We start from the raw sequence: 17,942 nt of genomic DNA, 5'->3' as shown, positions 1-17,942 counted from the left end.
AAAAAAAAAAAAAAATCTAACCCCTGCCTGAACTTGCATCCACTGATAGACCTTCTGAAAGGTCTATCATTGTACAGGTGTTGCTTAGTTGCACACAGAGTGCAAGAACCTGAACAGTTCTTTTCCAGCATTCCAATTTCACTTAAATTTGACCCAAAAAAGTCTGAATATCCTTGTTTGGATGTTATCATTTTGAGTTCACATGGCATTTATTGAAGGCTACAATTTTGTCACAGCAATCAAAGAGGTCACAGAAACTATGAACTTGACAAAACTTAGCACAGTCTCACATCTAAAAACACATCTATCTTGTTAGATTCTTTATTTTGTTTATTTAAGTACCTTTCTTTTCCTGTGATGCGCATGTGACTTCATCAGGCCTCCTGCTACTCAGTCAGATGTAGGTTGCACTGGATGGTGAGAGAAGCAGTTCAGCCTGGGGTGCTGGTGACAGAAATGGATGGAGGTGAGATCCCTCCCCATTGTGGTCTGAGGCCCTGATCTACCACTGGGAAATGCACTCAATACATTTATTGTTTCACAGTGATGTAAGCTGATATAATGAAAAACTGCAAAAATTGGTATTCTCCCCATGAATTCTGCCTGGTCCCATAGACATCTCAGCCAGCAAACATCATTAAAAAATATATCGTTAGCAAAATTAAAAACTGAGCTGCATCATAAAAGTCAAAACATTTGGGCTTTTTATTATATTTTAATATGAAATTCTGAAAGTCAAAGTGAAATAATCAAGCTTGAAGCAAAATATTCTCTGCAATCATTTTTAGTTATCTAACTGAAAAAAAAACTAAATGCAGGCATGGCAAAGTCCATGTTTAACCCCAAGATAAGTAGGCAAGTCAGCACAGTACTCTACCAATCATTTATGGTTAACTGCACATAGTTTACCTCACTGTAAAACTTAACTCCTATGTCTCTGCTATGCTGTTATTAATGATCATTAGTTATCCTGTTGTAAAAACACTATTTTTCTATCAGTGAGGACACAGCTATTCGGACAACCAGAACCTAAGCTGCTGCTGCTGAGGTAGCTACAAAAGAGGTTTACAATATCATTGCCACTTTCACTGCTGTCCCATGTGCTCTAAGCAAGAGCAAAACTGATCGGATTTGCAAACAATTTATTGGAAAGAACAGTACAGCTTTAATGGTCTGATGCTCAGTAGCTCTCCTTAGAGGGTACCATGAAAAAAGCATTTATTTATGCTGATCCTGCAAGGTATGAAGTGGGCAGTGGAAAAAGAAAGATAAAACAAATCTGATGACCCTCCACTGGCCACAATTCCACTGGGTGCGGTATTTGCCTGCCATTTTACTTTGAAAAGTTGAAGGCCTCATACTATACTAAGTGAAGTGGAACTCTACTTTATTTTTCTTGCAAAATATATCTTACTGAAAAGCAAAGCTAAAACACTGACAGAGAAATGGAAGAATTATAAGTATAGAAAAAGAAATGAAGATAGGTCTGAAAGATGAGACCAGGAAACGGCTGGGCAGCAGAGGCAGGACAATTCAGAAAAAACACAGATAGACCAGTGTAGCCAGGACAACACAGAAGTCTGCATGGACAAAGAACCATTTACCCACTTTTTGGATTTTTTTTTTTTTTTTTGCAGCCCGCATGTTCCCTATTCTGCCACAGCTACACTGTTCTTGGCACCCCACCTGGTTAGTTTAAATCAACCATCAGTGAAGTTGGCTTCTCAGTTTGATTGTTTCTTTGCTACTTTTTGGAGACACCTTCATTTAGGGCACAATCCAAATCTTACTAAAGTCAATGGAAAGGCCTCTACCACATAGGCCTTTCTGAGCTTTGAATCAGGTCCATAATGAATAAAGCTTTTCATTTCCTTCCTGCTGATACAGACTACCAGAAATACTGTGTAGAAAGACAGTCTGCCATCTTCTGCCTATGGAACTGACTTCTGCAATAAATAAAACATGATTATTTTATCTGCAACTTATGACTAGAGAAGTTGTTGTTATACTTTCATATATGGAGACTTGCCTTTTGCGTAATTTTGCCAGATTAATTACTGTAAGCACCAAAAATTATCTTTTGGTCACTATTCTTCTTCCCCACATGAACCAACCTTTGGAGCCCATGAGCATCACACGGATGCAAATACAGGGCTGCTACATATTTATAGCTTTTGAAATGCTCAGAAAGCTATGCATTTAATTAGTGCTGCAACAACCCTTTCCCTTTACTGATACCATCCCACCTCTCTCCATCTGTTAGCTACTTCCACTGGTCATGTTTCATCTTAAGGGAAGCTGTAAGTGTTTTGGGAAAGGGAGCTATCTTTTTCTATGTACCTGTACAACATCCAAGAAAATTAGGGTACAGTTCCAACTGGGGCCCTTAGTTTCTACTATAATGCAATTAAAAGAGAATAAAATACTTTCTCCACATCTGTGCCTTGTTGCACTGCAAAGTTCCTAGCCTCCCAGCCCTACCCTGAATAGGAAATTCAGAGTGCATCCAGATTTTCTATTAGTTTACAAAGGTACTTAAAAAAAAAACAGAAGACCTCCCACATGTGGGTTTCACCCATACAATATAAGCTGCTGGATAAGCAAGGTCTCCCTAGCAGCCCTGCATGTGGTCAAGAACTTGTGGCCAGACAGAAAAGCCTCCATCTGTTTTCCCATTGCTTCCTTCTACTTAAAAATTCTGCTCAAAGAAGGGGCAGATGCTAGTAGCAGCCTTCAGTTGGGTATCCCTTGGAAAAATGACATGACCCCAAAGGAGCTGTAGTATCAGGGAGCTGGTAACAGATTATCCTGGCCACCTACAAATCTCTCCAAATCCAGAAGTTCTGAAAGTGAGCCACAGACACCCACAAGGAGATCCCAGGAAAAGTCTAGCAGAAGCTACTCTGAGTCCTTCCCCCACCCTTTCGTTCCCCTTCTCACCCCACAATGCTGTTTTTGAGATATCGCTGTGGGAGGATACGATTCACACGATGGGCATTATTTGCTCATTCATTAGTGAGAAAATATTTACAAATCAGAGCACAGACATATCCCTCCATTCATACAACATACCTTGGGTACCTTATCGCATGGGAAATGTCCTTGTGTAAAAGCTCTTCTCCCAGCTAAGGCAAGGCCATTTTGAGAGAAAGAAAAGTCTATGATTAAAAGTCAAACATTAATAGAAGTATTTTCATAATTTTTTCAGTACGTCAAAACAAGCAAGGACTTTAATTTTTCTTCCCTTACAGAGCTGAAAGCTTAAAACAAAGGAATACTGCTTAGCTACACATGACCCATCAAGGGCCTTTTCCATACTAATTTTTAGTGCAGCAGTTCCCAATCTGTGGTATGGGTATCACCAGCAGTATGTAGACAACCTGTCAGTGGTACATGTTAACAGATTTATTATGATTACTTTATATGACAAAAATTTGCTGCTGGTACTTAAGGTTGTATCATTTTAAATTGGTGGTGCACAACCTGTCAGAGTTTGGGAACCACTGTCTTAGTGCAAACTCCCTGATAAGCAATAAATAAGCCAACAGAAAAAAACTGTGAAATAAAAGTTACTTTAAAAAAATATATATATATATATATATATATAATATAATCTAGGGAATTTTCAGTAGGACGAGTAAGAAATAGCTTTTAGTACAAAAATACAAAAAATGTAGCCAGTGAACGCTAAATTAATTTTACTACCAAAATGACTGGTCTGCTGGACCAACCAAATCAAGAATCAGGACTAAGAAGTGTTTCTTAGCAGCAGAGACTACCTCTTTGCTATGCGTTTGAACTAGGACACAATCATAATTGCAACACGGAAAAATAATTTAATAGCCTAATACAGTATGCAAGGGAGAATTCTCTAAGCTATCTGCCAATTGCCATGTACACATCATGGAAAATTTGACAATTCCTCCAATCATACTTTGGCTACTGCAGTCTTCAGAATTTTAGACAGACCAGGAAAAACAAGGAGAAAGTCTTTTTTTAAAAAGGTTAGCAATGATTGCACAGCATAGAGAAATCATGTGATAAAAAGAATTCCTCCCAAACATTAATAAAAATATATAGGATAAAACAGGTTATACTAAGAGAAATGGTAAAAAACAATGCCACTTTTGATGTAAAATTGTGTATTTGACTAAGCAATGCTTTTCTTGAGAAGTATCCATTTTTGTGAATTTCTTTCACTTCTTCTAAAATAAAACTAAAAAAAAAAAAAAAAAAAAAAAAAAAAAAAAACCAAAAACCCAGTATCGTGCATAAAAAAAATAAAATAGGTTTCTTTGAAATGTTGTCCTATTGCCTCTTCAGAGCTGCAGGCCATTCCCCACAGCTTGATTATATCACCTGTAGTGGACTACTGCCCCTCTCAAGAAGAAAGATTAAGATGCATTCTGAAAGGTCTAGTCTGGCCAGGATTTAGAAATTAGAACCGTTTCTTACTACAGTTCCCTAAAGGCACGACAGCAGCCTTCACAAATAAATTTAAAAAAAAAAAAACAACTTCCACTGGAAAAAGGAAAAATAAAAATGTTATGGTAAATTAGCTCTTAAAGCATCTCACTAAAGACCTGTGAGAGCATCACACCCAAGATTAGGAGATAAGTAGAAAGACTGCTGTAAATTTCAAATCAACCCTGAATAAACATTGTGGTGCTATTCCTGGGAGCCTAGAAAAGGGGGAGGAATCTGTCTTAAAATCTTACAAAAGTTGCCAGACTACAATTGCTGAAACAGATGTACAATTTTGATGATTACAGGTAGGAATGAAGTAGGTTGGGGTTTTTTGGGTGAATAATACTAGTCGAAAACATAAGCTTCCAAGACAAAAGATCAGTGAAGTGCCACTGCCTCCATTTCATGACCTCTAAAGCCCAGGATTTAGATAAATCCTGGCCTTGATCAAAAGAATTTGTGGAGCTAACCATCCCTTTGGTACCTTTTTCTTCTAAAGTGACTTCATAAAATATCCTGTAATCAGACACCATATGGGGAGAGGAGCTCTGTTCTGCACCAACATGAAGGAATTTTACAGTTTGACAAAATGCTGCAGTTCAAGCCAAAGCAGAGTCTGAAAGGAATCAGCCCTCCATGTAGACTGGTACAAGTGGAATTAGTTTTTCTGACTCAGTTCGTATATGACCTGTTCGTATAATCCCTGAAGAGGGATTTGAAGGTGAAACACAAGACACTCTTTTCTTAATTCATCCCATGCGGTGTAGAAGAACAATGCTACCCAACTCAGCCAACACAGAAGATATACATAACTGATTGATAAACACAGGAGCATAATGTATTTTCAGTAGATGACCATCTCCTACCACTTACACAAATGATTTGCTAAAACCAGATGTTTATCCTAACAGCATTCCTCCTTTCTTTCATGCATAACAAAATTAAAAAACAAGGGCTCACGCTCCACTCTTAAAGCAATTCAGGTGCATTTTCTATATACAAGCAAAAAATCATCTTGGTTCACTCAGTAAAGAAGTTAGTGAATTCATGCTTATATTCTCCCAGGTACATACAGTGCACCTGGAAACTCAAGATACTTGCAAGAAATGTCAAACAAAATCTTTCTGCCTACATTTCAGAAGAAATGACTTTCCAACCAACTATCCTGAAATACTGGGAAGATATCTGGGCTGTTTCTTAATTTGGTTTTGTTGCTTAAGAATGGACTCTGTCAATGCAAGCCTTGAAGTGAAAATACAGAATTCCCCTGGGAAAGACATGGTGGTCCTTGAGATCTATTTTTATCTTCTTCAAAAGGAATTTAAGAACAAGATGAACCAGTCAAGTTTAATCAAAAGGTTTTCTTAAAGACACTTACACTATAAACACTAATGCATGAGTTTGTAAATAACAACTGCTGAAAAAATTAAAACAGAGCACGGCAACACAAGCTTCATTTCATTCCTTTCTTAGGCCCTGGTTCCACCATTGTTCAACATACTGACACTACTTGTTAATGCTACTCATTACGGGCTACAGAAGAGGACCCACAGGACTTTGGAGTTGTTCTCAGAAACTGTGTGGTCTATGTCAGTTGGAAAAAGTATGTGAAATGGTAATGCAGTATTATTGCACATAGACTGAAAGAGGCATCTGTTTGTGTGGGAGGTATGATTCCTTCCTCCCTTTCCAATCCTCCGTCATTGTTTAATAACTGTGCTAGAAACAATAGCTCCACAGAACTTGTAAAGTTACTTGTGCAAACCAAATGTCAAATGAGAGTTGGCATGATTAAAATGAAATTGAGAGAAAATAACCCTATCAAAGACTGGTCTTGAAAGGCCTCATTTGTATGCATTAGAGTAGGTCCCTGGGGTGGATGAAAGGCCTGTATTAAGGCCAGAGATGGAACCATAAGCCACATGACAGGACACATTTCCGGTTTAGTTCCTTTATTACTTTTTTCAATATCCAGAAAATAAAATGAAATTATTTTTTTTAAATATAATCATCTAGGCAAGTTTCTTTTCCAAGCTAACAGCCAAGGAAACAAGCCAAGGAAAATGGAAATTCTTGAGGATTCTGAACTTGTTGGGTGGTAGTTAAATATTTAGATGTAGATTTCCTCCTCCCTAGCCATGACTTCTTTTTTTCCATAGTTTCACTTGATTTAATTTTTTTTCCTGACAGGGTGATTTATGAAAAACAACAGCTAGCCAACAGCAGAAGTAGCAACAGCATGAGCTCCAGGTGTTAGGAAAAACTCCTACCTAATTAATTCTCTCTGTGATATACTATCACATCCCCAAAATATTATGGTTGAAAAAAAAATCTGTCATATTCCAGCATATTGTATTCCACAGAGCAAACACCTTCCTTTCTCTTGCATTTACAAACACCTCAGGTAATACCACCATCAACACCAGCATACACACAATTCAAGCATATAGACTGCTCTATGGTAACTAAAAACACAGCACACAGTGGTACAAAATGGACTGGAGGGGAGGTGTTTTTAAAACTATGGTTTAGCAACATGGGCATCACTGTCACTGGATCTTTGTAAACCAATGTGGTTTACTAATGAATGAAACCACACCTTGAAGATCTACAAGGTCCCTTCCGACCCGACTTCTACGATTCTATGATTTTCCTTCCTCTTTGCCATCTTCCATCTTTAAGACTTTCATCTATTCCATTTTGGTATTTGGTAGCTTCTCCAAAGTTTTTACTTGACTACATTAGTAAGATGCTTTCAGACATGAGTACTGCTAATATTAGAACAAAATTTGGTACTGCTGAAGGGAAAAAAAAAAAAACAGTTCTAAAACACTGTTTCTGCTCATTTAGGCTGCTGGGCTCAGTGTAAATGCTTGATGGCATAATGACTACCTCTGGCCTGTTGATGGATTGTTATAAAAAACAAACAGGACAGCTGACTGGCAGACTGTAAGGCCAGTTTCCAGCATTTGTCACCGAGTGATCTTACATAAAAACCCAGAAGCCATATAACCATGCTCTTGTCTTTGGGATGGACAATCTGAAGAGCAGGCACATTATTTTTCAGCAGAGTGGGAAAAAAAAACACAACCCAATCCTCTCACTTTAATCTGGCCTCATTTTCGAAAGCTCTTGGTTATTTAGCTTACAGCCTTCTCTTAAAGAGCAAACATGCTGGAGAGCGCTGCTGGCTGCAGCACTGAAAAAATGAAGAGCATCAACAAACAAAATATTTTCTCTTCTTTTAAACCTAACATTTTCAAGTGGAGAGGAATTAGGAATCCATTACTCCATTGTTCTAAATCCAAACCTGGTTCCTTTGAAGCATGGAAGTGAAATAAGACTAAGACACCTAATCTTGGTATCCTATAAATATTCTGTAAGGAGAGCTTGTTCTCTAAGTTATTGAAGGGAAAAACCCCTCAGGATAGTTGAAATAATAAGAAAGCAGTCTCCAGTGGCACATCTAAAATTATGTATCAATGTACATAATAGATATTCATTATGTAATTTTAAAAAAAATTCAGTATAAAATTTCACAACAATTGATTAGATTAATTTGTATCCTGGCCTCTCCTATCTATCTTTCTCTCTCTCTCTCAAGTATTTGTATTGCTCCAGTTACTGTAGTATCTGATTCTGTCACAACACCCAGGTAAAGAAAGGCAGATTAATTCCATTACACAGATGGGGAACTGAGGCACACAGTCTATCTATGCCTAAAAAAAGGTGACTGCACCTGAAAACTTGCTAAGAACTTTTTCTAACTACTCAGCTGGTCTAATAAAAGAGATCACATCTACTCAGAACCTTGCCTGCCTATGTCCTTAGACCAGCATGGCTACAATCAAAACCCAGCAAGGTCAAACCAGGCATCTGTTACAGACCAGGGAATCTAACATGGGTCTCAGACCCAAGTCCTTGTTCAGTGCCCTGATCTCTGCAAAATCCTTTGTCTCCTCCTTTATTCTGTATTTTAACTTTAGTAAAGGCTGTTACAAGTGTGAGAGACCAAAACCTAGTAAGCAATCTGGCCCGAAGGTTTACTACCCTTTTCCCTACCTACCCGTAATCAATGGACTCCAGCCTTATGAAGGGCTACGGAAGACGGAACATGACAAGAATTTCACAAAGCTGAGCATTTCCTCTTGCTGTACCGTAATATGCTGGGGCACAGACACAGGAAGTTCAAGAATGGCACATAGTGTCCTGCTCATAAGCGAGGCTGAAGCTGCTACTCTCCAACCACTTTGTATTTTAAGCACTTCCATTCAGAAAAGCCAAGAATGTGACGACTCTCCACGTTCACATTTCAGGCTGCGAAGTGACTTCTTTCCTAGCTGATAGGGCAATTAAAATTTCTCCATTAAATTTGACAGTTCTCAAGATTGTCAACAAAAGCCTTGTTGAAGTGGAAAATGCTGGCTTATTTTTCCTTTTAAAAACACGACAAAACAAAAAAAATCATGATTGCTTTTATTTATACTCCTCTTGTGTTCTTCATATGGCAGAAGAAAATTGCCAAGCAAAAGAAGTCCCTACAGTAATGGATGTATTTTACAACCACAGTCCAGTTAATTTTTACTTCTTTTTTAAGCAAGGTTTAAGCAAGAGCCTAGTTGTCATCTGTAAAGGTGGCTTGGTTTAAGAATTTTTTTTAAACAAATCCTATGCATTATGGAGAAAACTTTTAAATTGTTCCTATATTCTCATATGCTGGCAGCAGCTGACCAGGTTCAGGTAACAAGATTAATCAAAATCTGGGATTATTTTTTATTTTTTTTTACTGTAGAGAGAATCCAAAAACAGGAATTCAAGCTATGTTTTAGCACTGCACTCTTAAGCATGACATCAGTCAAAGACAAACTGGGCTGCAATGTGTATTCTTAGTTCATAAGTGGGCGCTCATATGCCATACGTAGTCTTCTACCACAAAGTGCCGGATCCTAAATATAGTGCTGTGCTCATGTTCAGAATATATTTGTGGAATTCCATGCTTCCAGCCTCCAAGCCCACAAGGGAAAAAGCAGTTCTTACCAGCAATTCTGAGGTTAGACATTTTCTGCCCCAAAAACCAATGTAGTTTTCTTGATAAAAAATATTAAGTTGGAACTAAAAAGGATGCTAGGATTCTTTATTCACTGGTCAGCCATCTCTCATAATGATCCTTCATCATTTATCTTTGTCCTAAATCTGCTCTTTCAAAATATATTACTGACAAAGATTTCACCCCTTACATTCCTAAGAAAAAAAGAAACATGGCAGCTTAAGAGTCACTGGAATCTTTGGCAAACTAATTCCAGAGGGGAAACACTGTCTTTAGTATAAGAAAATTAATAAAAATAACATTTCAAAGAGCCAATATTTGAGCTTAGCAATGGGACTGGGACTGGAATGAGGTAAAGAGGTCTGGCAGACTCTACACTTAAGAAGTATAAATGCTGTATTTGGAGCAGAGAAACAGCTAATGGCAACATCCTGCTTTTGTGTGTGTTTTTTTATGTCTTAAAATCACAGAGCATAGAGGGAGGAAGCAAATATAAGAACTGGCTTTAAACTTAGACCACCAACATCAATGAAAGAATATGTGCCTACCTGTCTTCTGCTTGCTTTTAATCAACTACATTTTTCTATGAAAAATATAAACAATTCTTAAGTGCTTGGTTTCAAAGTGATATTTACTTCTGCTTCCAGAACCGCTGTAGTACTGTGTTAGACCCCTGCGAGAGAACCTAAAGAGAAGGGGGGAGAGGGAGGAGATGGGAGAGAAGAGCATGGAAGCTACAGATGAGAAACTTTATGGAATCTTACTCCTCCTACTCAGACCATCTGCAAACGCTTGGGTCCAATCGACTTTGCAGCCAACATGACCTTGAGGCCCTGTGTAGTTACTCAAACTGCACCTGCGTGGGATTAAGTATCCTGTTAGTGAGTGATAGCCTTTCTTGCTCAGTCTGAAACAGCTTTCACAAGATCAAGCAGGAGGAGGAGTAGAAAGGAAAAAGGAGGCAGAGAGGGCAGCAGAGCAGTGCCTTTCCTCACAGACTGAATAAGCAATAATATTGATTTAGGTTGCTAACCTTGTCCAAGTCACCACCTGCAAAAAGCTGTGTCTGAAATTCTTATGCATGTTTAGATCAGTTCTGGTTTCACCTCACATATAATTACAGCCTGTCAGAGGGGTGGATCTAACCTGAAACACAGAATATCTCCTATGAACCCATTATATTTTGTAATGACAAGCATTAATCTTTTTTCTTTTGACCCAGCAAACGGCCTGTAGTCCACAGAATCAGCCACTTGAAACTGAGCGATGCCTGGGCTGATAAGACCTAACAATACATTCAATGTTTCTAAAGATGTCAGACCACCTGCTTGCTTGGAATTTTGCTAATCCCAATAAGCAATCTGTAAAATGATAACATTTTACATATTCTTGAACAGTCATGTAAAAGGGATAGAAGTGGCCTGGCAGCTCCCTGGAACCAAGCAAGGGACTACAGAGTGAAAGATCAATAGAAATCTATAGTCAGGTGATAACTATGAATGTATGTTTGTTATTAAAAATGGGGAAAAAAAGAAAGTGTTCTAGCCCCCATATTCTACAATTCTTTACTCATAATGATAATTCTACAGCTTTTTAAAATAAATCTTTTTTTCTATACAAAGTATTTCTCCATTTCCAGTAATAACAACAACACTCTTGCGTTAATGAAAGTCGAAGGACTCGGGGGAGTGGGGGGGGGAGGGGGGCAGGGAGAAAAAAAACAACAACACCCAACACTTCAAAATGAAAAATTAACATTTTTCCATTTGTGGCAAATCTCCTTTTTGTGTGGGGACCTGCACTCCCCACTACCTGGAACAGTGCAAGGGTGCCATATCCATGATGAAGACATGTACACTATGTGACATTAAAACAGCTATAAGGCACAAGATTCTGTAGTGCTTCGCCTGTGCTGGGTAGGAAATCACTGTAGAGCTCATGCTCTGCCCTGAATCTAGGAGGCAGGGGAAGATGAAACTAGACCCTTTCTGCAAAGCTGCTCTTTATTCAGTCCAATAAGCCCTTCCCACCTACCTTTCCAAACATACAATCTCATTCTCAAAGCCTGTGGTGATGGCCTTGTGCAACTGAAAGGCTCAGAGCTGCAATTTATTACACTAGCATTTAATGCTTGGAGACATCAATAACTAGCATCTACGTACTTTAAAAAAAAACCCACATACACACACAAAAAGGACACACATACATTTATAGATGAAAGGCAAGTTACTGCCAGTCTCAAAACAAAGGCCTAAATGGCTTCACCACCTGAGAAGTGCAATAATCACACAGAAACATCCTCTTATGAAATGGAATTTATACATACAAATAAGGAAAACAGATCTGTTCATTTACTGGGTAGAATGACACACGTATGACATCACCAGCAGCCAATAAGAAAGCTCCATTTGGGTCTGATGTTCTTACACCATTTCATATTTATAGGTAAACCCCAAGAGGGTGTTAACCCTAAGCCAGCATTTTTCTTCCCTACTCACTTCTAAATAAAGCAACTGCTTCCATTCAGCATCAACCTGACAAAAAAAATACAGCCTCTCATCTCAGCATGTTCTCTGACAAATCCTGAAACAATAAGTGGAAAGCGGGGGAGAATGGCTGGAACTAGTGTCACTGTTTCCTGCAAGCCTGTAGACAGGACAGAGCTTCAGATCAGCTCTCTTCCTTGGCTGTGGAATACAGAAACAAGGGAAAGAAAAGCATGTTGGGTCAACCCCGGGTCAAGGCTTTTGTTATTACTGAACAAATGAATGCAATTGTTATTTCCATCTAGATATTTTAAACCATCTGAATAAATGAAGCAATTTGCTGCTTCCTCCACCACCATCTCCTCTGATGTGTTTTGGAGAAAACCTTTTTAAAGGAGTGAGAAGGCCCATTGTTTACTAGCATGATACATAATCATAGGCAGGTGCAGTGTGAACAGTTCAGTTAGATCAGTAAAGGTCATGACTCCCCAGTCAGAGACACCCAGGCTTTTGCAGCTGGCCTGAGGGGCAGAGCAAAAGTCAAAGAACTTTCACATCTGTAATTGTCATGGTCTATATCTGTCGTTACAGTCTTTCACTGAAGTTGTAGTCTTAGCATTTTGCTATTGCCGCAAAGTGATCTCTGCAACAGGGGAGGCATTAGAGCAATTTTCTCTAGATTAGCAGCAGTTAATAATAATAATATCCTTTCCAAGAGGATATTAGGGTTTGGGGAGGGCATTATTGTGTTTTACTGAAGGGGGGCTCATCATCCACTTTTCCACAAATGTACCACCAGCTTAATGAACTACCCACTCAAAGTGTTTTGTTTTGTTTTAACAAAAAAATTTAAAACTCAGCCTTCTAGCCATTTCTGTAATACTAAGACCTCTCTTGCTGCATCATAAAGTAAAATCGGCAACATGCTGTAGTGAAACTTGGCCAGCTGCAAAGATGATGGAGTTCAACATGCTGGCTTCAAGCCAGACTGACAGCTCTCAGACTGATGTTTTAGTCTCACTAACATGCTCAGCAAATTAAAAAAAAAGTTCTGGACACAGCAAACTTTGGAAGCAGTTTCCTATTTTTTTCAAGGTTCCTATTTTTCTGCTTGTGCAAAGCCCCTGCATAAAGAGTCTGATTGTATGTACCACCTTATAATTAATGTGACTCAAAGTAGAACAGAGTGCAATGTAAATATAAAGCTAATAAGCAGACTTAAAAGACAGAATGTGTAATGCAAACACACAGGTTTTATTCGCCAATACTATATACCAGTGTTATTTAATCAGAAACATCTCATTTTACTTGCACTGTATGGCTCAGTACTAAAGCAGGGAGCTCTGCTCTGCTGTTAGATACATTTTATTCAAATATATATCTTTCCTTGCACCCTGATAATGTCCTAGACAGCAAAATGACCCAGAGCCACTATCAAAAACACTGTTGTTTAACAGTTGGAAATAACCATAGTATAATACCAAGAAAGGGATCTGTTAAAAACAAACAAACAAAAAGTACATAGCTGACTTTTCTAGTAAGCCATATAACTGAGGTCTAGTGTAACTTCACTGCTGAACAAGAAAGATTTCTACACCTCCCCTGCCTTTCTGCTATCTGACACCACCAGAGAAGGAATCCTGCCTTATCTGCACATCAAGGAGCAACTCACACAGACACTCATGGACCCAGAGGAACAGACTTCCACCTTCAGCTTCCTCCCTGTAAAAATGACGTTTATTTTCTACCTACGGAGACTTTTTACCATCTTTAATTTTCCCTAAGCCTGAGGAAGGATGTGTTTGCCCAAAAGCTTGCAGAAAAAGATAATTATTTTGCCATTTCTTAGTTGGTCTAATAAAAGGTATCACCTCTGAACGAAGAGTTCTAGAGTTTTGCACTCCCGCTTCCTTCAAAGTTTTCTGCGCCATGTGTCAGCTCATGCCTAGGCATAGAGTGCATTTTTCTTGAGATTTGCAACTCTGAGGACCAAACATCACCACAGAGGAGCTCTCCCCAGAACTAGAGCACAGCCCTGTGCAATACCACCTGAGATGGTGGGGATCATGCTCTAACATAACCCTTGATGAAATCTGGCACAGACATTCAATAAAGCACTCTGAAAAAAAACGTTTTAATCTAATACTTCATCCATCGTGGGTTTTAACTTAGAACGCGATCCACCATTTTAAAGTGCTCTAAGATCTGTGAATATCTGTTCAATTATGGCTTTAAAGCACTTTCTGCCTGCTTAAAGGGAGATAGGTATAATGTCTGTACCTAGCCTACAAGTCCATATAAAACAAAACAAGTTCAAATGCAGGTCTACAAATAAAAATGAGATCTCCCAGTTTTGTACTTTAACACCTGGTTTTGGTCACCTCTGCAGCTGCTGGAGGTGTTATAAATCAGTGGTTTTCAACCTTTTTCCTACCAGGATACATTTGCAAAGATTCATGGCCTGTCCCGACCCTGCCAGCGCACAACCCACAGTCCCTGGTCCCTGCTGGTATCCCTCACTCCCCACCCCAGCCCTCACCTTCCCCCACCCCGCTAGAGCTTCTCACTCCCAACATGAACCCCTGCCTCACCCCTAGCCCTGCCGCCCCTCAGTCCCAACCCACAGCCTCCTACGCCCCCCAGCCCTGCCAGAGGGGCCCCCAGCTGCCCCTGTCCGACTTGGGCTGGCATGTAGTGGCTGTGGTAGCTCCAGCTCATGCAGGCAGTGGAGCAAGCTGGAGGGAGAAGCAGGGGAGGCCTGTCGCAACCCACACCCTGGGCTGGTGCTGCAGCACCAAGCAGCAGCCTGGTCACAGCCCATTTCTGCCCCCCAAGCAGCGGCTCTGGGCCACCCAGCCCCTGCGAGCACCCTGCCCAGCCTTGCAGCTCTCCCCTGCCCCTGCCCCCTGCCACTCTGCCCTGCCGCAGTCTCGGCGCTTTCCTAGAATCAGTGTTTCTCAACCTGCAGCTCACAATCCTTTGAAATTTTCTTGTGACCCATTTTTGGGTTATAAATCACAAGGTCAAAGTAAATTATAGTTAAACTCTACCATTCTGATCACCCGGATCACAGTCAAAACTTTAAGAAGGCATATTGGTCTGCATGGACGATGAAACAAACTGAAAAGGGAAAGAAAGGCACTGATTTTTTTGTACTCAAGCTGCCATTTCCTGTCCTAATGCTCAGGATAGACTGATTAAAAACTGTAACAATTTACATTTGTGACATCCAACTTAAATTATAAACTACATACAGTGTACTTTGGTACTAGAGAACATTCAAAGTTGCTAGGGCCCTCCACAACCAGTCCATGTGCCCTTTTCTCTAAAAAGAAGAGAAAGATAAGAGCCCACCCATCAGGCCAAAACAGCAATCTTGGTAGCCAAGCAGCCAATAGTTTCAGATGTAGACAACGGCAACTGATCTTCCATTCTATATACCTTTTTTATTACTCCTGCTTCTATTCTCTATGATTTGCACTCTTCCAAATCAGGCCTTCTAAGAGCATCATATAAAACGTGCATTTCCAATTAAATTAGTCAAGACCATAAATTATTGACACCAGAGTTCACAGAGGATGAGTCAGTTTGACCTAGGAATTAACTTGACAAAATGGATCTCTGCTGAACACTAGGCTGAAGAAACTGCAGCAAAGGAGGAAAGTCATCTTTTACTCTTACCCCAAAAGCTCTCAAAACCCGGAAAAACACTGCAAGAATACAAGATGATCAACTGACTTATACCAATGACCTTTTGGCCACCAGGCTAGATGGCAGTGGCTGATCCCTCCGTGGGCCTGACCTGTCAGGGCCCCATCCAGCTGCCCAGAAGAGACCGGGGGGGGCAGCAGCCTAAACCTGATCCAGCAACAGTGGCAAGGGGCTTGGTCTGGCCCCAGCCTGGCCTTGTGGTGAGGAATGGTGGTGCCCAGCCCTGATCCAGCCTCAATGAGGAGGAGGAAGCATGTTTAGGATGGCCACCTGTCCCTAACTGGGGAGGACAATCCTGAAATAGGACCATTGAGTCCTGATCCTGGGCTACATGACTCTGGGACAGCTTCTGTCTCAGATTTACAGTACTGTACAGTATCCAGGTTTTCCATTCACCACAGAAAAATGCAAGATATAACAGGTTTCCCCTTGCAGGCTGGCAGAGTATCAGCCTGCAAGGGGCTGCAGGGAGCAGGATGCAGGAGGTGCGCACGCATATCCACATGGCCAGAAATATAGCTCCAGGCAGCAGGGGAGAGCAGCTTCCCCAGCTGCCTGCAGGTAAGTCCATGGGTGTGGGGGGGGGAGGGGACACACAGATTGAGGCCCCCACAGTGAAGGGATAAGTGGGGCAGCTTTGGCAGCTGGGGCTGGGGAGCACTGCCCAGATAAGGCAGTACATGGGGCCCAGGGCAGGAACGTGTGGCCAGCCACAATGCCTGGCCAGGGAGCAAGAGGGAGACACGGGTGGCTTGTCCAGGCAGCAGGGGGGAGAAGGAGGTGGGTAGCTCCCTGTCACTGCACGCACTCCCCAGTGCACATGCCCCCCAGATTTGTGATTGGGGGGGAAGGATGCAGGCTTGGGGCTCCCCCTCCCTGCTTTCCTACCCCCAGGAGCCTTGCGCCAGCCATGGCACCATGGCAAAGCACCCCCTGCCCACCCAGCAGCAGTGGCTCAGAGTTGTGCCCCTTGCTGCTGCCAGGTGGGCAGGAGAAACCTTGCCATGGCAGCATGGCCAGAGTGAAGCTTCCGGGACAGGACGGCAGAGCAGGGAGCCCTGAGCCAGCATCCTCCCACACCAGAGCGGGGCCAGAGATTGAGCACCACTGATTTCCACATTCAGACTTTTGTAAAGCCTTCTAACTTCTACTTCACACACTCTTTGAATTATTCAGTGAAGTAGCTGGCATTCTGGGAGTGTAAAAGCTATTTAAAAAATGTCTGGTGATCTTTTAAGACCCTGGGATTTCCACAGGCCTCCTCCAGTGAATAGTGTACTGACAAAGATAAAATGGGGGGGGGGGTACAGTTTTTTGCTTGCTTGCTTGATACCCAGGAAGTTACAGCATTTACCCAGTTGTTTTGATCAATCTGAGCAAGACTCTGGAGAGAGATGGAATACATCTTTCCATGTCACAAAGGTAAAACTTAAGACTTTTTCCAGACTGAATTTCTGCAGGTGTCCTTTTCAGTATGATTACATTATTCAGGATGAAATAAACTGTGATTGGCAGTAAACTTATTGAGAGAAGCACTGCCATGTGAAATGATTAAAAACTTAATCTTGAAAGGTAGGAAGGGGGAGGGGCACTTCACCCCTACCCCAAAAATGACAATTAATGTTTGGTGGAGCAGAGGTGTACAGAAAGTACCTTTAGGTGAAAGCTAGAAGATTGAAATACGTGTTTGGAATACACCAAATACACACCCTATGGACTAGTGACTTGGAATAACTAGAAGACTCCAATTCCAGAAAGATAACAAATTTCAGCAAGGAAACATTAAATAGCTGTGCTTCAAATGCCCAATTAGAATATAATTCAATGAAAATGACCATTTTTATGCTTTTTGCCATTTCTCTAGCCACCTCTCAAAAATGCAAGAAGCCTGAATGATAAGGTCAATGGCTTCTTTGACACTGTAAATGGTAAGAGTCATGTTCATTTAAAAAAAACAAACTATTTTCCACACAGTTGCATAACAGGGGGGCAGGGAGAAGTGGGGCACCACCGCAGGTGCTAACTTAGCAGGGGTACTATAATTGCACCCTCACCCTGTGAAGTCTGTGCCTTGGCAGCAAAAGCAGCTCCATACAGTTCATAGATTCATAGATGCTAGGGTCGGAAGGGACCTCAATGGATCATCGAGTCCGACCCCCTGCATAAGCAGGAAAGAGTGCTGGGCCTACATTACCCCAGCTAGATACACATCCAACCTTCTCTTGAATACC

At 40.9% G+C, this 17,942-nt stretch overlaps 1 protein-coding gene across 25 annotated transcripts in view; it reads right to left on the bottom strand.

The window, feature by feature from the left end:
• The window catches only part of LOC109316110, a 396,050-nt gene that overhangs the window by 231,816 nt on the left and 146,292 nt on the right, over positions 1-17,942 (bottom strand). For 2 of the 25 annotated variants that reach the window (XM_019544082.1, XM_019544088.1), the window contains 2 exons: positions 3,073-3,125; positions 343-444 (listed from right to left, as the gene is read on the bottom strand). The exons of 22 other annotated variants lie outside the window; for them this stretch is intronic. The gene's annotated coding sequence lies outside the window, so the exon portion shown is untranslated. The remainder of the gene's footprint in view (positions 1-342; positions 445-3,072; positions 3,126-17,942) is intronic. One more of the 25 variants, XM_019544097.1, reaches the window with a different exon arrangement.

This window comes from Crocodylus porosus, unplaced genomic scaffold, assembly GCF_001723895.1.
Source record: "Crocodylus porosus isolate Cpor-Errol unplaced genomic scaffold, CroPor_comp1, whole genome shotgun sequence".
In the NCBI taxonomy this organism is placed as follows: Eukaryota; Metazoa; Chordata; order Crocodylia; family Crocodylidae; genus Crocodylus; species Crocodylus porosus.
The sequence above is the reverse complement of the archived record's forward strand: the minus strand, read 5'-3'. Positions and strand labels throughout refer to the sequence as shown.